The 24,849-nt window shown below is 52.5% G+C and overlaps 1 protein-coding gene across 2 annotated transcripts in view; it reads left to right on the forward strand.

The window, feature by feature from the left end:
- The window catches only part of SCAF8 (SR-related CTD-associated factor 8), a 129,849-nt gene that overhangs the window by 71,836 nt on the left and 33,164 nt on the right, over window positions 1–24,849 (forward strand). Inside the window, exon 20 of one of the 2 annotated variants that reach the window (XM_012721393.1) lies at window positions 22,275–23,348. The exons of the other annotated variant lie outside the window; for it this stretch is intronic. The gene's annotated coding sequence lies outside the window, so the exon portion shown is untranslated. Of the gene's footprint in view, window positions 1–22,274; window positions 23,349–24,849 lie in introns of those variants that run through there. 2 annotated transcript variants of the gene reach the window in all.

Raw genomic sequence — 24,849 nt, forward strand, 5'->3', positions numbered from 1 at the left:
TGTGCCGCTGTATTTAATGTTCTCTGTGCTAAGTGGAAACAGCCGTACACTTCCCAGGTACACCCACATCTGTTGTGTGATAAATTCAGAACGTCAAATAGGTTCGTTTATCTGCTGGCATGACGGCTAGGAGGTTGTGTCCTGGGAGGTTCCCCGGGGTGACTTTGACCAGGTCCTGCAGCAGGAGACGGTGCTCAGGGGGGCTGTCTCAGGGGGGCTGTCTCAGGGGGGCCGTCTCAGGGGGGCCGTCTCAGCGAGCCGTGGGCAGGCAGGGCGTCTCTAGCGGCTCGTCGGGCTTGTCAGTAGGAGCTGACCTGGTCCAGGCCCTCCTCCTAGTTATTGTGTGATACTGGCGTGGCCAGGAAATTTGCTGGAAAAGCCAGACATTGCCTGCAGACCGCTCTCCTGTTTGGGGTCAGCCCCCCCTCCTGCTGCTCCTCCCTCCCATTGTCTCCCCAGAGCTCCTTTCCCGCACTGCCCTGAGCCGCTCTCTGTCTCCAGCTCTCCAGCCTTGTCAGGAAGGACACCGGGTAGGTGCAGAGGAGGAGCTAACTATTTGACCTTCCCTTTTAGTATCTTTTTAAACAGATTTATTTATTTATGCATACAAGAGCTGGGGTACAGGCCAGAGGTGAGGGGTGAGAGGATTCACCAGAGACAGAGTGGGGAGCAACAGGTGGATCTACTGAAATGCACTGCTGAGGGAGCAGCGGGTGAGACAGGAGAGGTCTGCTGTGCCATGTGGGTCACTCCCTGCCTCGTGCTGCAGTGGCTGTGGACAGCTTCATAGTGCTGTGACTTAACACCACTGGGAGGCCCCCTTTTAATCTGTAAGTCTCCTTGTAAAAACTTGGCTATGGCCCTCCCTGGTGGCGCAGCGGGTTAAAGCACAGCACTGAAAAGCTAAAGCCGCTTCTGCATGAGTTCGATTCCCGCCTGCCCCGGAGGCGACCACATGGCGCGGCAGACCTCTCCTGACCCGCCCGCTGCTCCCCTCAGCAGTATACTTCATCAATCTGCCTGTTCTGCTCCCCACTCTGTCTCTGGTGAAGCCTCTCACCGCCCCTGAGCCTCTGGCCTGTACCCCAGTTCTGTATGCACAAATAAATAAATCTTTAAAAAAAAAAACTTGGCTATGGAATTTGATGCAGGGTATGAGGAGAAAACGTGTGGTGGACATGACTCCGAGGGCCATGACAGGGCGTGTGCTCGGGGCTAGGCTGTGAAGAGGGACTGTCACTGTGCGTGCAGTGACCCGACACCTGGACAGGCACTGGGTCATGGTGGTTACTACCATTTTCATTATTTCCTAGAGTCGAAAAAGGGTTTGTTTCAGTGCAGGCATTAGGATTGCCAGGCCTGGCTTGTTGCTAATACCCGTTCTCATGAGATAGTGGAAGTGGAATGGGTGGAAAGTCCCCCTCTCTTTCCAGCAGTATTTGACTTTCCAAAAAGCACCCATTTTACAAGACACATAACGTGACGGGGTGGGATAAAGCTAGGCAAAACTACAGCCTCAGTCATGGGCCTTGTTTATTCAAGACCAGAGTGCATCTCTGCAGATGTGATCTAGCTGCTGGGGAGTCAAAGAGCATTTTGGGAAACAAGCCCCCTCTGAGCACAGTCCCGCGGGGGTCCCTGAGCCCCTTTGCTCTCTGAAAGAGCAGAGGCATGGACTGGTCTCTGCAGAGGAAGGGGGCGCTTTGTGGGAGGGGAGCCCGTGGGTGGGGGTCCCCCTGGCTTCCTGAAACTGGCTCCAGGGCAGGCACTGGAGGGAAGTGAGGGAAGCAGCTCCCTCCCTCCCTGGGCTGGTGCAGAGTCCAGTTAGTGCAGGAAGGTCCCTGACAGGAGCAGGTCCTGCTTGGTGGAGGCCTCATGGAGCTCCCGGGTCCTGCTTGGTGTCCTGGATGGAGCGTGTCTTGCATGCTGAAGTGCAGGGAGCAGCGGGCTGTGGCTCGGTCTGGGGGAATGAAATCCACTGGAGACTCTTGGACAAACTGCCATCAGGGCTTAGCAACTTTATAGGCCAGAGAAGATTCGAGGAGGAAGGCACTACAGAGGTTACTGGGCCATGAGACAGAGCTCCAGCCCGTCACCTTGGAGAGGAGAGGAGGGATTTGAAAACGCGTGTTTCATGTGCTTTGTTTCATGATGCAGATAAAATTTCCCCCATCCTCTTAGTTGAGAGGAGATATGTTGAATCTGATAATGTCGTACAGATGGGAGGGGGGTGAGGTTCACAGCACCTGGGAGACGTGACTGCCTGGTCTCTGCCATGGTTTCCTCTATAAAGTGCAGATGCCCCCCACTTACAATGAGCATCACAGGGTGACATGCCTTGGAAGTTGAGGAAACTTCAAAAAACTTTTGTGAAATGATGGTGCTGTTTATGGTACTGCTAAAAACCACATTCTCGGTCTCTGAGGATTGAAGATACAAGAAAACCCTCCTTGGTTTAAGTGCGTTATCAAGAGACAGAAGGACATAGGGAGAGAATTGCCAGGTTTCACCAGTAGAAACACCTGTTCGGTTAGAATTTTGGGTCAACAATTGGTTCTTACTGTAAGGATGCCCGATGCCAAGTGTGGCTGGGCATCCTGAATCTTACGCTCCCTCCCTGACTAGAACCCAGAGTCATAGCTGGGCTGAGACATGGGCTCATGGCTGACGCCGGGGATGTGCAGGACCTCATCTTGATCTCCATGGACTATTCTAGGTACCTGGAAATAAGGTTGCGTTCTCTTTCTCCTCTCATTCCCAAATCATGGGTGTTGGAACGGTGTTTAGGGAAAGTTATCAAGCGCCATGTGGCTGTCAGTGTTAGTGCAAAATAATAGTACCAATGATTATGTATCAAGTGCCTGGTCTACTAAACCTTTGCATGAATGATCCATTTAAAAACCGTGTGACAGCAGGCCCTCGGCTTCACCACACAGAGGAGGAAACAAGGAGTTTGATCCAACCTGTCCACTGACCTGGGCCAAAGGTGGGTTCATTCCCCGGCGGGGCCGATGGCCACCTGTGTGTGACTTGCAGCAGGGTCATAGGTAGCCAACTGAAGCGCATCTTTTCCTTTGCTCTCTGGTGTGAATTCGTCTTTAGAGCCACGCACCGTGGGTTCAGACTCCACGTGCTCTTGTTTTCTTTAGGATTTAGAGTTTGTTTACTTGGCCTAAAACACTTTACCTTGGGCACATCGGAAGAGTTAGTTCTTTCCTCGCATGTAGAGTCTGGCAGGAGACAAGTGAGTCCATGCCAGGGTTTCATGCATGACACGGAGAAAGGCCTCTTGGGGCTAAGAAACTCAGGTCTGGTCTAGATGGCGATCCTCCAGCTACAGTACACACAGCGTTTAACATGTCGCATCTAGAGCAGAAACCCACTGTCGGGAAGTATTTTATTAAGCAAGTCAGGCTTCAAGTTACTTTTCCTTTCTTTCTGTTCCTTCCCAGTCACCTCTTCTGCATCTGATTTCACTTCTGCTGTGTCCCTAGCTGCCGAGATTTTCATTGACAGTTGGTGGGCTGAAACGTAGGAGCCATTTTTATCCCAGATCATTGGTATCAGTTTGGCAGACTAACGGAATGTTATGTTCTCCGCGAGAGGATGGTACCCGCCCATCCGTCCTTGTAGGAAATGTTCCCTTTCCCTAGTGAAGGAAACTTAAGCTTTGGCTTAGTTGCATTGCTGAGGAGTGATGTGTTGCAGAAATGTAAAGTTCTTGTCATCCTGACCAGCTTCTCTGGCCACTCCTTCCCCGACCATTTTGTTCACAACAGTTGAAAGAGCTCCCGACAGCTCACATGTGACTGCCCCCCCCCATGGCACCACATACATTCAGGAAACTGCTCCCACAGTTGCCTTTGGGGTTCGTAGCTCATTTAAATATGTAAGAAAGCCACATATACTCTGTATTGTTTCAGTGGGGCGTTTGTACTCTTTTAAATGAGGAATCAAGTGGATGAGCTTAACTTTTGTTAAGTATGATAACAGTTCCAGGTAAGGGACACAGGAAATGCTCAAATGCAATTTAATACAATGCACCAAGATCAACTCTAACCACCCATAGGGATACACTTGAAATCACTAAGTTTTGAAATATAGAAGCTGAAGTTAAGGTATATCTTTGACATCATTTTTGCAGAATCCCTTTTAAGTGGGTCGTAAGTAGGGTCTTTGGTGAAATAAATTGGGCTAAGTCCGTGAATCATTCATGGCAGACGTGATCGGGAGAGATTTTGCAAGTTAATGTTGGGAGAGCAAGGATAGGAATTGCACTACATGGTGTCAATAATTTCTAGTTCCAGTATTAGTCAAGTCCGAGGTATTACTCCTAGTTACTGTCCTAGGTAATTGCTTCTCACTGGTAATTTTCGTCTCCTTTATTAATTGGGGACCCAACTTTTTCCAGTTTGGCTATTGACATCTATGAGCTAATGTTTAGATTTTACTGGTATGTAGCTTTTTATCGCTGGTATTTGGCAAAATACTTGGCCAGGCCTCGTTCTCAGTAAACATTTGTTGAAGCGAAGTTCAGTGGTTTACTTGCGGTGTTCATATTTATTATATTTAACAGAGAAATTAAAAACCCTTTTCTTGATTTCACTTTACATGTCCCCTTTATTGTTAAGGAACCTGGGTCTAAAATTTTTCCATGAACAACCAAGTTGGATAACATTTTTGAAAATGTTAGTAACGTCGGTTGTAATTGAAAAGGTCTTATTCTCAAAAAGTGTACAAATATATTCACCTCTTGATACAGAGACCCAGAAAATGATGCAAGAGGCACTGATTAAATGACCTATATGAAGACATTACCTGCATTATTTTTTTATTCATAATTTATCCATTTTTCCCCTGATGCTCTAGTTTTCTAAACTGATAGAAATCTTGAGGTAGTTTACATACTTTAGTGACAAATATTCTCCCCGGAAGCCAGAGCTTTCTATCATTAAAGATTCACTCTTTTTTTTTTTTTAAAGATTTATTAATTTATTCATACAGAACTGGGGTATAGGCCAGAGATGCGGAGGGTGAGAGGCTTCACCAGAGACAGAGTGGGGTGCAGAACAGGCAGATCGATGAAGTACACTGCTGAGGGGAGCAGCGGTCGGGTCAGGAGAGGTCTGCAGCGCCATGTGGTCACCTCCCGGGCAGGCGGGAATCGAACTCATGCAGAAGTGGCTTAAGCTTCTTAGTGCTGTGCTTTAACCCGCTGCGCCACCAGGGAGGGCCTAAAGATTCACTCTTAAAGCAAAGGTACTCAAACAGCATTGACCTTATGTTCAGATTTTCCAGGCGTTACTACTGGGCACCACAACTGTTAACATCTCGATTCGGGATCACAGGAGTCATATCCTCTGCCCAGATTGAACAATAAAACCTTGTCCACCCAAGCAGACATGCAATAAAAATCCCTTCAGCAAGGTTGTACCCTGGACTAACTCCTTTGCTCCACTGTATTTTCTGGTAGGTGAAACCCACCTTTGCAATGGAAATCAATACAGCAATTTGAGGTAGAATGAGTCTTGCTCTTGGTAAGAGTTATGCAGATAGAGCCCGGTGCAAGAACAGACCCAGCGAGTGGGGTGCTCACAGCAGATGCCGGCGGGGCGGCCATCTTACCTCGGGGTGGCGGCCAGCTTACCTCTGGTCGGCCTGGAGCAGCCGGCTTTGTGGGGAGCCATGTGGCTTGGAGAATATCTCAGACATCCGGCCACTGGCATCTCCACATTGCTCTAAGAAGGGCACTTGCCGGTTTCTGGCCCACAAGATGAACTGGGCCAGGTGTCCTGGGGGAGCCCAGGGTGTCCTGGGGAGCGAGGAAGGGTGATGAGGGTCAGAAGCCATGGCCTTTTCCCCTGGGGCCGGACCTGCCCCTGCAGGCAGAGGTGACTCGGCCCACCCGCGGATGTGGTTCTGACAACTGCCTCTGTGGCCTCCTGCCAGCGTGGCCGCACCTGGAGACCCCAGTGCACCCGAGACCAGTCGCCCGCTTCCCTGCCCCATGTGGTCCTTCAGTCTGAATCCAACCACTTAACTCTGCGTCGGATGCGGCTGTGCGAGCCGGTTTCCCCCGACCCACTTTCCTTTTTCTTGAGGGATGTGAGCTGGTCTGCGCATGTTTAGAACGCGGGTGCCGCACTTTCTCCCCTTTGCACCAAATGGTTTTCTCAAGTGCTGCTTCGCCGTCTTTTCATTTGGAAACACTCTGAGGTTCTTCCGTGGAATTAGGAGAGTTTGTTTGTGTTGAATAATACCAGCAGCAAGTCTTTAGATTGTTTTGTTGTTAACAGGTGTCTACAGTGCCCAGTATGCTCGAAGCACAGCCTGGGGGGTCAGGGGCTTCAAACTCGTGTCTGCTGGTGCCCGGCATGTTCTTGAATTCTCTGGCTTATTTAGATATTTGCTTAGAGAGTTCCTGGACCTGACAGACTTAAAGAGTCTTAACACTGTAAGGCCTCTGCTTGCTGCACCCTGCCAGCCTGAGGAGGGGCGGGGGGACAAAGACGCAGCCTGGCTGCAGGTGCTTGTGCAGAAGCGTCTTGCAGGAAAAGCGCGGGGTGTTCAGGAGAGAAGAGTGAGCAGAACACTTCCTACCAAAGCCTCGCAGGTGGGAACTGCCCCATAAGCACCCATCAGTTTTCCCTGAGAGCTCTTTGGCCTCGGCCTGCCTGGAGCCTTTGCTGTCTCCAGGAGTCACATGCTGCCGGGTGGCCTGGGCAGTGTCCCTTTGGCGTCAGTCAGCCTGGCAGGGTATGTGCCTGGGGCACCCAAGAAGGCACCTTGGGTGCGTTGGACCCAAGGGTTTTCGGACTTGCCCAGGGTGTCTCTGCCCCTCCCCCCAGCCCCACCCCGCACCTGGAGTGGTGTCCTGCAGGACAGACAGGCCCCGGGGGCTGCTGCGTTTATTCCTCGCACCCCCGAGGCAATTCCAGTTCCAAAGATCCCTTCATTTCTCAGATGAAAGCATTCAGCACGTTAGGCTAGATATTTGTGAGATGAGGTGGACATTCGTGTGCACCGAGACACCCCCTCTGTGGCTGGCTTTGAGAGGAAAGGGAGCCCTGACGACATGTGCTTCTCCCTTTGCAAGAAAAGCCTTCCACGGGGAAGGGAAACACCAGCTGAGCTGGACTGTTTAACTTGGGGCGGGACTGCACCTGTGCCCCGGAGGGATGCGGAGGGGAGGACCCCTGGGAGCCTGGGCAGCACAGGGCCCTGGGGACACTGGCCTCGCCCTCAGGAGGGCGTGAGCTGAGTGGGGAACCCCGTGCTGTGTAGAGGAGATAACCCCCAGCACCTGCAGGAGAGGGGGGTCGGGGGTCAGGGCTCCGGGGCGGAGACTCCCCAGCTGTCGCTGGCGGGGGGCAGAGTTCTGAGGGGCGGTCTCCCTTTTTCTTCTAGAGGGAAAGAGCCCTCTGGGGGAGGGACGTGGTCCCCCTGCTCCCGCAAATGGGCACGGAGGCCAGAATCCTCCAGGTGCTGCCGGCCGGGGTCATCTTCATTGACTGGCCACCAGCCATCAGGGGTGGGGGCGGCTTCTTGTGTAACCTGCGCCCTGGGGCGCGGGAGTCCCAGGCTGGAGTGAGAAGGGCGCCAGGGTCGGGGTTCCCAGCCTGGCTACACCTGCCCTGAGCCTGTCTGGCGGACACACGGCTGCCTTAATCCTCCTGCCAGCCGGCAGGCTCACGGGCTCCTGGTTCTGGAGGTGACTCCAACCGGGCTCTGGCGTGGCCCATCGCTGTGATGAACTGCCCCCCCCAACGGGGGGCTGGGTGGTGAATACCTGTCCACACCACACCTGCATCATAGAAGCCGGCTTACCAGGGCTGAGCATCTTGGCAGCAGAACGTAAGAAAACTGCCATCATGGCCCCTTGGCATGGTCTAGAATATTCTAGATGTCAAGGACCTAGTGAGAAGCCCTACATCCGATCAGCACAGAGCCCCCACTCCCGTGTCCAGCAGCGTCACAGCACTAGTTCCACTAGAGGGACTGACATGCACACCCCTGCGTGGGGTCAGAGCAGGGGGCTGACCAGTGCTGTTCAGCACGGGAGCCACTGACCGAGGCGAACTGGCAAACTCAGGACGGCTGTGACCTGCCTGCGCGTCTGGCTGCCCCCAGCAGCTGAGCATCAGAGAGCTGAATAGCCGACGGTCAGCTGTCCAACCAGATGCCCCACAGTGAGTCCCACACCCCACCCCAAAGCTGCTGAGCTCATGGGGTGCCTGCGGGACCTGCCCGGAGCAGCCCAAGGTGTCCTGCTTCCTCCGGGGACGAGGTTGCTCACTCACAGTCCCCGTTTTCCCCGCCCACTGCTCGTGCGGACTCTGCCCGCTGGTGCAGACCCACTATCTGCCTCTCTCTGACCTGCTGAGGCAGGTAACGACGGCCTGCCCCGCCGGCCTGCATCCCAGGTGACTGCTGAACGCCTGTCTGTGCGCGATGCTAGTCCCAGTTGACGCGACCATGGTGGAGGGTGTTGGGGGGCGTTAGCCCCGCAGCCATGAGGCACGTGATCTTGTCGAGGTGGTGACTCAGAAACCAGCGGCCATAGAGTCAGGTAGAAAGTAGGGCCTGATGTGAGTTTTTTGACATTTTTTCAAATGGGAAAAAAAAAAAAAAAACCCAAAATGTAACTATGCGTCTTCAAAAGTTCTATCTTGCCATTTGAAAAAGTGTTGCCACTTTAGAGAAGGAGCTGGAAATGGCTTGGGTTTAGGCTCCGTTCATTCATTTGTTCACCCAACAGTGGCTGGTGAACACTGACTGGGTGCTAGGGAGGGTCAGTGCTGGCGTCCCTGCAGTGGCGTGGAGTGTGCTGGGCAGACGCAGGGAGCCCAGTGTCCACCAGGGTGTCGAGGGTGACTAAGTGCAGCCACCCCGGGCGGAACAGGCTCATTGTTGATTTGGGCAAATGGAGAGAATCTCCGCACCCTCAATAAATTACGCCTTTTTAATTTCTTTGTGTGTAGAAGAGCTGGGGTGCAGGCTAGAGGTGTTGGGGGGGGGATGAGAGAATCTACCAGAGACAGAGTGGGAAACAGAACAGGAGAATGGACTGAAATCCACTGCTGAGGAGAGCAGCAGGGAGACAGGAGAGGTCTGTTGCGCCCTGTGGGCCACTCCCTGGCCGGGGATCGAACTGAGGCCATCGTGGTGATAGTGCTGAGACTTAACCTCAGTCCACCAGGGAGGCGCTCAACAGGCCTTTGAGGCTGAGGCAGGGGACTAGATACAGGCAGAGGCGGGAGCTTCCCAGCCCCCTGGTCTCTGTTCTCTGTCATTCTGGCTCTGGATCACTCTAGTCTCTCGCTGGGTCTCTCTCTTCTCTTGTAATGATGGTCACTCTCTTGGCCTGGGCAGCCACGCTTACAGGTGTGCACGCCCCGTGCTCACGCTCCCAAGCGTTTTGAGCAGTCACACATCATCACAGGTGAACAACGAGGAGGAAAGCATGGCCCAGGGGGCGGCTGTAGCCACTGAGCCACTGCAGCAGCCGCAGGGTGCCGGCCGGGGTGGTGGCCACGGTCGGTCGCCGCCAGAGCTCGGAGGAAGGTGGTCTGGGGGTATTGACTGCTGCAGGTGGAGGCTGGCTACACAGAGGAGACTGTGTGGAGCCGGGGAGCAAACCCGATGAGCTCCTTTGGGGTTCCCGGTTTGGAAGAGCCAGACATGGGAATCCTGTGAGTTGGAGAAAGGGCATGGTGGGAAACCGCTGTGATGATGGTGGTTTTCGATGTGTTTGTGACTCTGTCCGCTAGCTCAGGAAGATGGAGGGCAGGTGACCCGCTGGAGATGAGCCGTCAAGCCCTTTCAGAAAATCACTGCAGCACTTCCAAGACTTAGAATGAACCCTACACATGAGAGGTAGATAAAGAAGCAAAATAATACGAAGTGGTTCATGTAACCGAATCCCAGAACATCTTGGCTCTCGTACAAACCTGGAAGTCAGATGCTCCCTGGAACATTGAGTGCGAGACTGGCTCTCCCCCAGTGGTGCGGGCGGGGCGCAGCCGGGGCCGGGAGCAGACGCACCTGCAGGACTAGAAAACGTGGAGGCGTTTCAGCCCGCGGCCGGGCGTCGCCCCTGACCACGCTGGAGCGGTGAAACGCACGTCCGTCTGCAAACGGCTGCAAACGCACGTCTGTCTGTAAACGCACGTGCGGGCCCCCCGAGGCTCGCCCGCCGCCACCACTCGGGCCCCTGCAAACCACTGAGGTTAAATTCAGTTTAGAAAAGTCGCTTAGGTTTGAGTCCTGACCCTGCCGCTTGGGAAGCTCTCAGCGCGCCTGCGCCAGCAGCCCTGGGTCCAGTTGGTGCCACCCCGAGTGCCCGCACATGCTGCTGACCGCTGTGGCCCAAGCAGATGGGCCCCGGCCCGGCCACCCGCACTCGTCAGTCAGCTCTCCGCGCTGGACTGAGATGAGGGGTCCCCGAGAGCCCCCCTCCCCCCCGCGGGAGCCGGGCTCCTGGCCCTGCTCTGCTGGCGCCTTGTTAAAAAATACCCTCACGTGCCTCTGATTTTAATAATTCCAGCCGTGAAACATCTCCTTTTGGAGACACTTTCCTGTTGTAAATTTTTACATCTTTTCTAAATATTATTGTCTGTGTCTGTCACATCATCACAATAAGATGGGGTGTCGGGATACAGGATTCTACTTCTATGATGATTTCTGCTTTTGAATTCACACAGATGATGCAAACTGTAGGTGGGGGGAGGGTCAGCACAGACAAGGTAGATCACCTTTCGGAAATCTGGCCCCCTTTTTTCATTGCTGACAGTAGAGAGGAATCTTCTTGCTATGTAGAATAAAACAGTCAGAAAGATCCAGAGTGTGGGGGGTGCGCTACTTTGCCACCTGCTCAGCGACTCCTCGGTGCCTGCTGGGGTGGGGGTGGGGGTGCAGCTTCCTGTCTCGGGGTGGGGGGCCCACAGCTGCCGTGGGTGCAGGTCCGGTGTGGGTGCAGTGCGAAGTGTCATCACCCAGGTTCTGGTCACCCGCGTCTGGGCACTGCCCAGGGACAGATTGCAGAGATGAATCCAGTGGATAGAGTTTCACAACGGGAGGCTCGCCCAGGAGGGACGGAAGTCAGTGCTGCAACCCCGCTGACCTCTGCGAGGCTGCCCTTCACTCCTGCTGAAACCAGCCACCAAACGCTGCCGACGGAGGGTCTCTGCGAGACCCCCCAACCCCCCAGAATTGCTCAGAGCAGAAAGCACAGGGATTATGACTCCCGGGCTCAGGCCGGTGGGGTCACGCTAGCTGATAAAACACGATCCTGCGGGGGGGTGGGAGCAGGTGAGAAGAGTAGACGGGCCGGGATCCTCACAGCTGCTCTGCTCCTGAAAAATTAGGTGCCCGGAGTAGGACCGACAGGTTGAGTTCAAAATGGCTGCAAAATCGAGGCGTTGTGGGGAGCAGGCGAGGATTCTGTGCCCGGAGCGAGGCAGGCCCTGTTTCAAGCCCAGAAAAAGGTACTTTTTTCCTTTATAGGCCGGTGAACTTGTTGTTCCCAGCATGATGCTGAAAAGAAGCGTTCGAAGCCTTGTCAAAAAGGGACTGTCTGCCCCATGGCCCGGGTACAGGCTCACTGACAGCAAGTTCTGCCAGAGAAACGCTGGCAGCTTTTGAAGTGGGTTGTTTGGTGAACGAGAAAGATGTCGTTGACGCTTGTGTCTGGATTTCAAGAAGGCATTTGAGAAAATGGCTTGGAATTTCTTTGTGGAAAGGGGAGAGAAATCGGACGTGACTGGCTGGGCAGCCGCCTGAATGCTACGACTTGACCAGTGTCCACACAGGGGGTGCAGGGTGGATGCGGGGGGGGGGGCCCATCTCATTGGGGCAGCAGGGAGGCTCTCCTGAGCTTTCTGGCAGAGTGGGAACCTTGGCCTGCGTGATCAGAGAGGAAAAGGCGCCACCCAGGGAAACTGAGGGGGACCTGGAGGGGGCAGGGGCCAGGCGGGACCTGAACCCTCAACTCCAGGGGTTCTGACCCAGCACAGCTTACGGTGAACAGTACTTAAAAATCACTTTTAAAAAAGGATTTTTTCCCAGCTAGGCAGGTTGTTAAAGATAGACTGTGCACTATGCTTTAAATTGCAAAAACTCCTTTTGTTCATTGTAAATGTAAAACTTTGGGGGCCAGGCAAAGGCCCTGTGTTATTAGCTGTGACTTAAATCCCAGCGAGCTCCCTGGGGTCTGGTGGGTGCTGTGTGACTGCGTGAACCCCTAGAACAGGGGTTTGTCCTAGTCCTGGCAAAATGGGGGGCCTGCAGGAGCCATGGGGACTTTCAGCATGTTCCCAGCAGAAACGGCAGTCGGGGTGACAAGAGTGACGCGGAGCGACTCTCACTGGCCACAGCTGCAGCCACCCCGCGAGGCCTGACCTGCGGAAAGGCCTGGCCCCAGGGGCTCCTTCTTGGCACCCCCTGCAATGACGCTGTTTTTGCCTTTCCACACACCCCGGCAGGCCAGTGCTGCCGTCGGGGGTCTTCCCGGGGCGGCGTATCCTCCGCAGGGCACTGGTGCTCTGTGTCCTGCCTGACGGGTTCCGAGGCTTTGCTTCGCGGCTGTCAGGGTGGTGGGGCCGCTCGGCTCCACCCTCCCCGCTCCACCGGGCTCATTCAGAGAAAGCCGGGTTGGAGCCGCCTGGCCGGAGCCGCCTGGCCCTACACCGCTGTTCCCTGGGGCAGCGCACGGGAGCCCCTGACCGCAGGGACCTGAAGTACTTTATTCACTCTGTCCAGGCCCGGGGCAGTGTGGGCACAGGGCAGCGAGCAGTTAGTCCCTGGCAGGGAGGAGGCAGAGGGCCGGAGACCTGGCGGGGCTGTCACCGGCAGGGGCGAGCAGCAGGGGCCCGTGCAGCACTGACCCTCTCGCTGCAGAAGTGATCACCACCCAGTGTGCATCTTGGGCAACCTGCGGTCCCCCGCCCCCACTGCCTGGGGGGTGCTAGATAAAATGCAGGTGTCTGATTAAGCAGCGTTTCAGATACACCAAGTAATTTCTAGTATCTGAGTTCCACGCCGCCGCTGGGACATGCTCACACTGAAAGCTACTTCCTGCGTATTTTCACCTGCTAATCTGGCGGCCTCCACCCCAGCTCCCCGACAGACTGACTTGCCATCTGTTGGGATCCTCAGTGTTGGTTAGTTTTCCCTGCGAGAAACACGGGCCCTCGGGTCCGCCTCGCCCCGCTGGTCCGAGCCCTGCTGAGCTAATCAGCTGGAAATACACAGGCTGAGTGAGACCCCCGCAGTGCGGGTCGCTCTGGCCACTCCCCCCCCTCCAGAAACGTTAAGCATTCTGGGAGACCTGCCAAAGCCCGTGCTCCAACGTGAACAATTCAGTAGCTCATCAAAACTCCAGGGGAAGGAAAGCCAGACGTGTGGGCAAAATTCTTGGCAACAAGGTCCACTGGAGACAACTTCCTCACAGCCTGATGGGGGGACTGGGTCACCAGGGAGGGGGCACCGTGGGCCTGGGGTCACCACATGGCCTGCGGGGGTCGCCTCCCTGCACCGAGTACAGCAGCAGCAGGAGGGCCTGCTTGGGGCTGGACTGGGTCCCCTGTGAGGGAATGTCACCAGACGAGGGTGGTCTTGGGAACCAGCACGGCCCCCTCCCTGCAGCCCCAGGTCCAGCCAGGGGCCTCCTGGCTCAGGGAAGCAGCCTGGCTGCCCCCCCTCCTCACCTCTAACCCTGCAGCCTCGCCTGGGCCCTCTGGCCAGGATGTACGGAGGCTCCTTGTGTCCATCCGCGTTCCAGGAAAGGAGGGCGGTCAAGAAAAAGTGCAGAGACAGACCGTCGTCTTTGGGCTTGGCGTAGGACATGGGTTTGGGTGTGGGCAGCGGCTGGGGCCGGCTGGCCCTGGTCTGTGCGCTGGCCCCCACCTCCACACGCAGGCCCTTGCGTCAGCTGCATATTGCTGGGCCCTGCGGAAAGAGCAAGGTCTGGCCTCTTATTCTTAGAGTAGTCTGACAGACCGGTGTGTGGTGAAGGCAGACAAAGAGGAACTAACAGTGGGCTCTGTCATCTATAGCATCGGGGCGTGAGTCTGTCCCCAGACTCTTCTCCGTTTGACGGTTTGGTGTTGAGGTTGAGACCAAGCCCTAGTTCCCAGCCAGGGTTTCAGTCTTAACAGGAGTCCTGCAGATCAGCTTCTGGGGTCGCTTGCTGTATACTGGTCAACAAGGCGTTCCTGGTCACACCTTGCGATGCGGTGTGATCAAGCTTCCCAGGGTGATCAAGCTTTCTACTCGTGATTGGCTTGAAAAACATCTTGCAGGGTTGGGCTCCTGTGCCTGACTGACGGGCAGCTCTGACCTCTGTCTAGGAATGCAGCGCTATAGGAACAAACACGGTGACCAAGCAGACTTAGGGTTAGCGCCCACACTCTTTCTTGTTGGGTGATGCTCTTTAGTATTTATAGCCATGACTTGACTGTCATCCTGGAAACTGCCTGATTTTATTTCCTTACCTTCTGTCCCTCAGCCAAGCCACTTACAGCACGAAATCAGGGCCCCCTTGCTCCCCACCAGATGACCCCAGCTTACTATTGATCCTTCACAGAAAATCACTGTACTTCCAGCTCAGAGGTTTGGTGACATGTCTCAGTGTGTGTATGACTTGGAGGTGGAGGGAGAGACATATTCAGAAAAAGTTTGAGTAGAATCAACTTGCATTCCTCCTATTTTTATAACACTTAACCCTGATTGGAAAAGGTGCTTTGCTCTTGAATTTCTTTCAAAGATTTAGTTATTGTTGCATACAAGAACTTGCAGTGAGGGGGTGGGGGGGTCAGAGGTGTGTGGGGCTGGGAGAGGATTCATCACAAACAGAGCGGGGAGCAAAATAGGAGGATCCACTGAAACACACTGCTGAGGGGAGCAGCGGGGAGACAGGAGAGGTCTGCTGCGCCCTCTGGGTCACTCCCTGGCTGGGGATGCAACTCACGCTGCAGTGGCTGTGGAGAGCTTCACAGTGCTGAGACTCAACCCCTGCACCACCAGGGAGGCTCTTTATTATTGGCAGAGAGGACCAAGCTTTCCTTCAATATACATAAAAATTCCAGAGAGGGGTTCAGTCCCAGGAAAACATTTCAGTTTCCCAAAATATGCGTTGGAGTTGACAGGGATCTGGCGCCTAAAACAGCCACATGAAAGAAATCTTGAGGACATTAGGTATCAGTTAAGGAAGCAGCCTCCACGTCCCCAAGGAAACGGTTTCGCCCTGGAGCCTGGAGACCCTGTGTGGGTGGGTGCGGCTGTGTGTTCTGTCACCCGTCCTCCGACCTGACTCACGGATTCTTGGTCGTTACGGAATCAGCATTTCCCAACAAAGCTGTGTGTGTCAGTGGCTCACAAGCCTCCTTCAGAATCCACAAGGGGGTTCCCTCCAGGACGAGGCGCAAACTGGCTTCTCCCCAAGCTGCCTCATGGAAAGGAATTAGGAATCACCCACTGAGCTGGTGACCCTGGGCAGCCTGCCCTGCCCCCACAGCTGGTGGGCAGCCACGTGACCTGACACTGGGGGCTGGGCCTTCAGTGTCTCCCATGCCTCTCCTTGGTTTCGCTGCTCGACCTCGCGTACCTGTCTTTTGCTGGGGAACAATCCTCGCGTACCTGTCTTTTGCTGGGGAACAACATCCTGTGGTGGCTGTGTAATTTGGGGGGCTGGCTAACAGCTGAGATGTGCTCCCATGAAAAGTGAAAAAATTTAGTAGCTCATTGTGTTACAGGGCAGGGAGAGGACAGCCCAGAATCCCCAAACCTGCCGGCTCTAAATAGGTTCTACCACCTATTGCATCAAGACAAAACATGTAAGACCTTTCATGAAAAGGAATTTTCAGACAATTAGTGTGCAATACAGAAAAGATAAAAAATGTAGTTTTCAAATCAAGCACCCAGTGTTACCTATCCCCTCACTGGGGACAGGTGGTCAATGTCCACCTCAATGAGCTTGGCCCAAAGCAAGCCCTGATAGCTGGCCGTAGTTTAAAGCACCTTCCAGCAGGGAACCATAGAAAAGAGCCAGATATGGCCAGACAAGTATGGAAGGAAAAGAGCAAAATCAAGGTCAAAGCTGCCACTGTCAACCTCCCCACAGGCCTCTCATCCACTCGTTGTTTTTTTTTTTAAAGATTTATTTATTTATACATACAGAGCTGGGGTACAGGCCAGGGGTGCAGAGGCAGTGAGAGGATCCACCAGAGACAGAGTGGGGAGCAGAACAGGCAGATCGATGAAGTCCACTGCTGAGGGGACCAGCGAGCGGGCCAGGAGAGGTCTGCCGCGCCATGTGGTCACCTCCGGGACAGGCGGGAATCGAACTCATGCGGAAGTGGCTTTAGCTTCTCAGTGCTGGGCTTTAACCCGCTGCGCCACCAGGGAGGGCCTCACCCACTCGGTTTTAACCCATCCAAAGCCAAGAAGCCAGCGCAGTTTCTCCGCGTGTCTCTCTGAGTCACGTGCCTCCTGCAGATCTCCCTTTATCCTTCTTTCTTCAGTTTCCTCTCCAGCTTCTCCCTGCTCAGCTCCACCCTTTCTTGGGTAGGGCAAGGAACCTGGAACCTCCCCGTTTCCTGGGGCTCACCCCCTTACAATTGCAATTCCAGGGGAAAGAAAGTCAGGGGTTCGTGCAAAATTCTTGGCAACGAGGCCCACTGGAGACGGTGTTCTCACAGCCCAGTGGTGGGTCAGGGCTCCAGGGTCGCTGGCTCAGGTGTTCTGTGAAAAGACACAGAGCCTAGGGGCTGGAGGGGCGCTGGGGTCCTGGCCAGCGAGTTAAGAGATGGCCTGGGATCCTCCTCCCTGCATGGCTGGTGAGCCCTGGACGGAATTCTGGGTGAGCTGCAAAAGCCGCATCTGAGAAGGGGCGTGTAACCCCAGATCTGGCCAGGATGACCTGCAAGGACACCTGTCCGGAAAAGCCTGTCCCATTCTGTTCTGCACATTCAAATCTGCACAGGATAATTGTTCTCGAGGTTGCTGTGTGTGCAGGGAAATGATCTGTTAGTAGCTCATGAACTTGGATCGAGTGTGGCGCCTTCTGTGAGCTTGTCGAAACGGGGCCTGCGCCTTCCTGAAAACGATCGCTGAGTTTGACACGACACATGCGTATACAGAGATACGTGTGTCGAGTGCTGCTGTCCCACTCACCACCTTCCTGTCCTCAGGGCCATCACAAGGGGGTGCAGAGGGGCTCCCCTGCACACCGGCCCTGACTGTTGGGTGTGGGACAGTTGGTGAGGGTCCTAGACCGCCCCCACTCTGTGGGCCTCAGTGCCACTGTGATGCACCCGGTGAACGGTGTTGTGCATCCTCTGCCTGGGGCGCCCTTGTTCTTGTCCTGGTTATTCTGTGAGCATAGGAGCAAAAGACCACTGAAAGAGACCCCGCAGGCACCTCAGCAGCCTCTCAGGTGGGCGGGAAAGCGTGCACAAGCCTTGTTCCTCCATTGCATGTGGCAGGAAAGTCACTCTCTCTTTTCTCTTACTTTCACTCGCTTCCTGGTGGTTTTTTTTTTTTTTTTTTTAATATAACAGTTTATTTTTACACTGTTTTGTGCCTTTTCCCATCTCAGTTGTAATCCCCGCGGGCTTCCCATCACCAAATCACCCGTGTGTCATCACCACAGTCCAGTGCACTCTCCTCACCCCCATTTTTTATCCCATTCCTACTCCACCCCTGTAAAATGTCTCTGGTATATAGTTGTTTGTTATTATTATTCCCCCCTCACCCACAGTCCTCATTTATCCTCCTGCTATCAGTGAAACCATCCAGTATTTTTCCTTTTCTTTCTGACTTATTTCACTGAGCATGATCTTTTCCAGCTCCATTCACGTTGCTGCAAAAGACATGAGTTTGTCTTTTTGGTTGCTGAGTAATATTCCATTGTGTCTATATACCACATCTTTTTAATCCAGTCATCTGCTTTTGGGTTGATTCCATGTCTTTCCTACTGGTACTTCTTTTAAATAGCCAATCCCCAGCTTGAAATTCTTACTCTTGGGGAGGAAGTGAAAGCCCAAACACGCAAAGTAAGGGTCTCTACAGCGTCCACCACAGCCAGGCTGAGCCAAGAGTGCGTCCTGCTCTCATGCATCCTCTCCCTGGCCTGAGCCACCTCTGCCTGGGCGCTGCTCCATGGGGCTGTGGGTGTGAGTTCCCACCCCCGGAACACCAGGTCTCCTCCTGGGGTTTTATTTTCTGCCGTCCATGAAAAGTGAGTGACTTGTCATTTCCTTGACCCAGCCCTGTCCATCCCCTGCCACTAATGCAGCAAATACATTTCTGCAGCTATGTAGGGAAAGAGGCATCTGCTCCACTGGGCGGCCAGATAGTCTTTCCATTTGAGTCATGAGAGGCAGATGACTTTGCTTTCAGCAAACTGGATGTATGAACAGAGAAATTAAAACACACACACAACAAATGATTGTTCACTTTTTCAAAGGTTCCCTTATTTACAAGCAAGATTAATGATAGGATTTCTTCAAACACCACCTAGAAGATTTCATCGACACATTGTGGCTTCTAGGGCATGTTTTGTGCATCCTCCAGGCTGGAGGCAGGGGGCAAGGAGACCCCCCGATGTCCTTGATGTTGTGTCCTGTCAGCAATAAGTATCTTCGAGGGGAATCTTCAAGATTGTGTGATGTGTGTGCAGGCACGAAGGGGCATAGGAAGCGTAATCTTGGGGTAAAAGAGGGGCCCTGGGTGTCCCCCATCAGAGAAGCGATTGCCTCTATTTTAATGATTTTTACACTTGGTCCTTTGTACTGTTCTACTCTAATGGGCTTAGCGCCACACATTTTAAGTAGGTTTTTAACTACAGAACAAAAAAACACTTCTCAAGCTACGTTAGAATGTGTCTGCTCACCCTGACACTTGCAGCTCTGTGCCAGCATCCTGCTCCCATATGGGTTGGCCGGGCCCGCATCAGTGGGACGAGGCAGATGGGGGCCTGGCATCCAGAAATAACTCTGGCACCTTCCTGGCAACACGGCAGGACCGGCTGGCTGGGGCCTGGATCTGAAATCTGTTTGAAAGGACCTACCTACTTCTCTTGGTCTTGCTCTGTTACCTCCTTATTTAGCTCACTGGTGATTAACCCAGTGTCATTAGTGCTGGAGCAGATCACCCCCTGGGTCGGGTTCCTGTGCCCCGGAGGGGGGGTCTGTGTGGTGCCCAGCAGCCAGCCTGGCAGTTTGCTGGCAGCTGTGATTAGGGCTTACGGGGGAAGAAATAAGGAGATTGACTTAGAAGGGGCGGGGCTCTGTGCAGATTCTCTATAGATGATCTTCTCAGCGCAGCCTCCCAGTGACTCTGTGAATGAGGCTGTTTCCAGCCGGTTAACAGGTCATGTGGAAGCCGCGGAAGCCGTCACACTGGAGCTGAAGTTGGTTGGCCTCTCCGGGGTCTGGGCCGCCTTGGTCTTTAAGGTCACCCTCTGCTTGGTCCTAACGCCCTCTCGTCTGTTTGTGGCCCCGTATAACTAGCGAGCCAGCCCCTGTTGGAGAGTTGGGTTCCTGTGAGCAGAAAGGTGTGGTGGGAGCAGCAGGCCTGTCTCGGTGCAGGTGAGGGTAGCTCTCTGGGGTAGCCTGGCTACCTGGGGCAGAGCCCCGAGGGCCAGGTACAGAGTTTGGGCCTGGTGCTCTCGCTTGACATCCAGATCCTGACACTTTCTTGCTGTGTCATCAGAGTCCAGCTATGGAACCCCACTGAACCTCCTCTTTCTCATTTGCCATGAGGGTTGATAAGTCTACTCTGCAGGGCCGTTTGCGATGCTTAAGTGAGCTAGACCTGTCAGGCGCCTGCAGCCAGCAGACCCCAGCTAGTGACCGCTGTGGGAGCAGCTCACTGAAAAGGGGGATTTTGCAGCTCTATTTGATTTACTGTGACATGACAGGGTTCCAGGATCATGAGACATGCTGGCGTCTGCTTACCAAGCGTGACCCCCCAATGAGTGAGAACACTCAAAACTCTACGGCTATTTAAGGAGTTTGAATGAGCCCCCTACCCTGGAACAGCAGGGCTCTGCTTTGGGGGACTGGGCTCACCGGAAAGCACTGCTCCTTAGCAGACGCTAAAACCGTGCTGTGTGGAAGGAGCAGGGCGTGCAGAATGAAAGCCCACTGACGCGCCTTGGGACGAAGGGCAAGTGTTTCTCCAAACTTGCTTTTCTTTGTGGAGACAGCTATTTTGTGCGATGTTCTTTAGTGTACGCCATTATAGGAGGGTTATTAGTGGTGCTGGTGAAACAGTGTGGAAGGGATGAATAATGACCATCAGTGGTCATGTTCCTGGCCAGAGGCAGCGCATAGAGGAAGCAGGACTGCCTGGTTCTCACACCTCTGGCCACTTGGCCCCATGATGGCCCACAGATGCTGGGCCAGTGGCCTACGCCCTCCTCAAACAGGCCTGCAAGCCTTATCCCCTCCTTCCCACCACGTGTGCTCCCCTGGCCCCATGTTTGCATTTTAATCACCATCCTCATCAGTGATACGGCCATTTGACTTCTGCAGATGGAGCAGACCCCAGAAAGCCGCCGTCCGTGCTTGTCAAGATTCCCCATAAGCTGTGCTCACTGAATGTGTCGGTTGTGTTTGTCCAAACAGAAGTGCTTACTTTCTCTTACTTTGGCAACAAAGGAACTTGGAAATGTAGTCGGTGGGGTACATGCGAGTGTGACCAGATCGTTCTTTGTGGTCCCTCCCCAGTTGGATCAAATCTGACTCGTTCTGCTTTTGGGTACCTTGGCTGGGCCCTGAGCGCCTGACCCCACAGATGTGACTGGCTCTAGCAACAGTCCCTTCCATCACCTCCTGGCAGAGGGGTGATCTAGAAGGAAGGCTCTGGGCCTGGAGCGGTCAGTGACTAAGGTTGTTTCGTTGTCTTTTTCTTTTCTTGAGTAGCTTCCCCATCAGCCTTGAAGGATAAGCTCACTCACAAAACACTGTGAACCATCCCAAGGCAGAGATGACACCTTGGTGTCAGCTTGTTTCATGGGCCTCCCTCCCCTTATGCCAAATCCACAGGCAGATGTTGAAACAACTCCGTAGCCATTTGCATTGTCAGACATGACCGCTCGTGTGCAGAATGGCTGTGGGAAGCCACAGGCAGTGGCGAGTGTCGGTCTCTGTCATCCACGTCACACCAGCCACACAGGTGTAAGGAGCAAGTCAGTAATGCTCAGTGCAGTCTTTCCAGTGAGCGAGACTCCTAGGAGTTAATTCCATCAAGTTTCCAAAATTTCATTCCTGGCGGACCCTTTGGCAGCTGTGAAAGTAACTTTCTGGCCCAATTCATTATCCTTTTAAGAGCATCTGGGCAGGCGGTTTGCACAGTGGCTCAAGTCACCAGTTTTAGGGCCCCCCCTTGCTGTGTTTCACCCCACCTTCTGCTTTCCAGATGTGTGTCTTGATAAGGAGACTTGACAAACTAGATCAATCCAGTTAGAGTCTAGTGTTGTGGACTGTGCTTTACAGAAAGCTTCCATGTTGTGAAACTTACGCATGTACTCTTCAGCTTTTATATAATTATTTCTTAAATTCAGAAAAGCAGTAGGTACCCCCAAAAGACATGTCTTAGATCTTTACACAGCGAAACATGGGCAGCGTGTGGCAAGGTGTGCTCTCAGAATTTTAGACCCACATTGTTTAAATTATATTATTATTTAAGCTTTTACTACTCCAGATGCTAATAGATATTTTGAGGCTTCTGGAAGCTTTGCTGGTCTTAAGGCAAAGCTGTGCCAGGACCATAGGCCCTGATGTGGTTGTCCTGTGAGTCTAACCTTCGCCACAGCCAAGTGATCATCCTGGGGGGGAAGGATGGGGGGCTGTTCTTCAGGAACTATGAAGTAGAACCATGTGTGTTCATTAAAAGTGGGCGGTGCAGCCACCTTTTCAGACCTTATCATTTGGCTCCTCAGAGTCTGTACAGAAAGTAACAGGCCTGCTTAGTGACTAGTAGAATGCTTTAGGGACCAGATTTACCTGGTCCTGAGTTCCAGAAGGGGGTGTTGCCCCTAAATCATTCCAGCACGCGGGGCGCAGAGACGACTATATACGCTGGTTCTTCCTGCAATCCTGAAAGAAGAAAGACGTGGCATTTTAAAGCACAGAAATTCATCAAACATTGAAACGTGTTTGTATTGACACCATCTCTTCTTTAGGAATTATCTTGGGAAAAAAAAAAAAAACTAGGAAAAGTTATTCCATTGACCAGTGATGACCAGTTATTGTTCCTTTTGTCAACAGGCAAGATGATGAATGAAGTGCTGGCAGTTCCTGTGTCCCAGGCCTTGTAGAAATAAGTGAGACGTGCTTCAAGGTTCTAATGTGCAGCACATCGGATCTTGGTTAAGGAAGCATTTAAAGGAACCCGCCGTTACCTATTGTGAAAGCTCTGTGCTCTCAGGCTTTGTTTCTGATTGAATCCAGAGGTTGCAAGCATGCCTCCCTGTATTACCTGTTGGAGCAGGTTTAATTTTATAAATTTTAAACACAAACTCTATGAGTTTCTAGTTCATAATTGTTCTTTTTGAGGATCCACTCAGATGAACAGTATTGCATCTGTAAGAGATATGCACTTCCACGGGACCAGAACTGATTGGAATATAAATGGCAACCAGCTCCATCCGTAGCATCATTCAGTACCAGTGCTGGGAAGGACGGATGGCAAGGGAACCCTGCAGAGGAAAGAAGTCAAGTTGCTTGGAACTGCAGATGACTAGAACCCTAGCTTTAGTAAACCGGCGTTTTTGTTTTTTTTTCCTGAACATACCATGCATAGCTCTTGATTGCTGACTTCAGCCCACTAATATCAGTCATCTCCTTGGGTACTCTCAAACACTGAAAGTCTTAAAGCTTTCACTTAAAAATAAAAATGCAGCTTTGAGAAAAGCCAGGGTTCAATGTAATCTTCGGGTCTTTCCTTCGCCTCCTATTATTACAAATAGCAGGAAGCCTGCCGCAGAGGAAGGAAATGACAGTGAACAGGAATATTACATTGTATCAGAAACATACTTTATAAGTACATTTCTTATTCGCTTCTTAATCAGGCAGAGATTCTCAATGTCTGTTGCAAGTATCCACACCAGGATTTGTGTTTTGGAAATAATCAGTGTTCACAATACCTGCAGGGAAAAAAAAATATTACAAAAACTCAAAGATGAGCACTCTTTACACCTAAAAAAATATTTTTATCATTCTTTCAATTGTTTTGGCTCTGTCACAAATTAAAGTGTTGGAATGCTGTCATCTGTGGTCTCTTGAAATTTAATCATGAGAACCTCACATTTTCACAATATGCTGTCACTTGGGACATTCATAATAAAAACTGAAACTCAATTTGGTCATTAGTCCTTTATTTTGCTTTGTAACTTAGCACATCTGTGTGCATTTTTGCCCTGCAGTCACTGAGCAGTGTGTGTAGGGAGGGAGCATGTAGGGAGGGAGCAGTGTACAGAATTCAGACTCTCAGTCTCGCGCACCGGGTCACTGTCACTTGCTGTCCTTGAAGACTCATTCCTTGTTTTGTGTTGCAAGACTGAGATAGGATTGAATGCCCAGGCCCTATTGATTGTGCATTTTTTTTTTTTAAGGTTTATGTATGTATGCACACAAGAACTGGGGTCCAGGCCAGAGGTACAGGGGGTGAGAGGACTCACCAGAGACAGAGTGGGGAGCAGAGCAGGCAGATCCACTGAAACACACTGCTGAGGGAAGCAGCAGGGAGACAGGAGAGGTCTGCTGGGCCATGTGGGTCACTCCCTGGCTGGGGATCGAACTCGCGCCGTGCGCTACAGTGGCTGTGGACCTTTGTCGGGCTGCGCTTTAACCGGGTGAGCCACCAGCGAGGGCCCTGCTTGTGCATTTTACCATGTGGGTTAATAATAGTTCCTGTGGCTCATACCTTAGCTTTCTTCAGTTACTGATTATACAATATTTTCTTTTGTTTAAAGCAAGATTTATTTTTTATTTATTCATACAAGAATTGGGGTGTAGGACAGAGGTGTGGGGGCCAGAGAGGTGTGTGAGAGGGTTCACCAGAGACAAAACAGGCAGATGGACTGAAATACACTTGCTGAGGGGAGCAGTGGGGAAACGAGAGGGCTGCTGCGCTCTGTGGGTCAGTCAGGTCCTCGAACTCATGGTGCGGTGGCTGGTGATAGCTTCATAGTGCTGAGACTTTAACCCAGGACTGCCAGGGAGGAAAACCACCCCCCCCCACACACACAACATTTTCTGTAAAGTTAGTTGTAATTATGTCATTTTGAATGATAATATTTTGTATTAAATAAGGAGAAAATTGGAGAAGACTGGGTAAAAGAGTCACAGCTTTAGGCCATGCAATCCAGTCTTTGTGTTTGACTCCGCCCAGTGAGGTAGAAATATATTTTTTTTATATTTCACAATATTGCAATAAGAAAAAAACCCCAAGAAATCCAAACCTCAAAACCGATGGAGAAACGTACACCTCCCTTGACTCTCTAAGTTTGGTATAGAAATAACAAAAGTCCCTTTCCCTCTATATTTTTGAAATTTGTGCGATCTGGGTGTCGCCACTGGCACCTCACTCCCACTTCCCCACACCCTTCTCCCCACGCCGTCCTCCTACCCGCTGAAGGAAAGGAACAGCATGATTTGGGCGGTGAGCGTGGACATTCTAGTGCATATAAATCATTTTGACTCTTACTAGGATGAAAAAATGGGAGTTCCATTTTTCAGCAGATAGGGTGCAAGGAGCGCAATAGCAAACAGAAGCGCAGTTGTACCTGAAGAACTGAACTCTGTCTTAGCATTTATTGCGAAGTGCATTTCTGATGAAAGA

Source organism: Condylura cristata, unplaced genomic scaffold (assembly GCF_000260355.1).
Source record: "Condylura cristata isolate star-nosed mole 26May11 unplaced genomic scaffold, ConCri1.0 scaffold00001, whole genome shotgun sequence".
In the NCBI taxonomy this organism is placed as follows: Eukaryota; Metazoa; Chordata; class Mammalia; order Eulipotyphla; family Talpidae; genus Condylura; species Condylura cristata.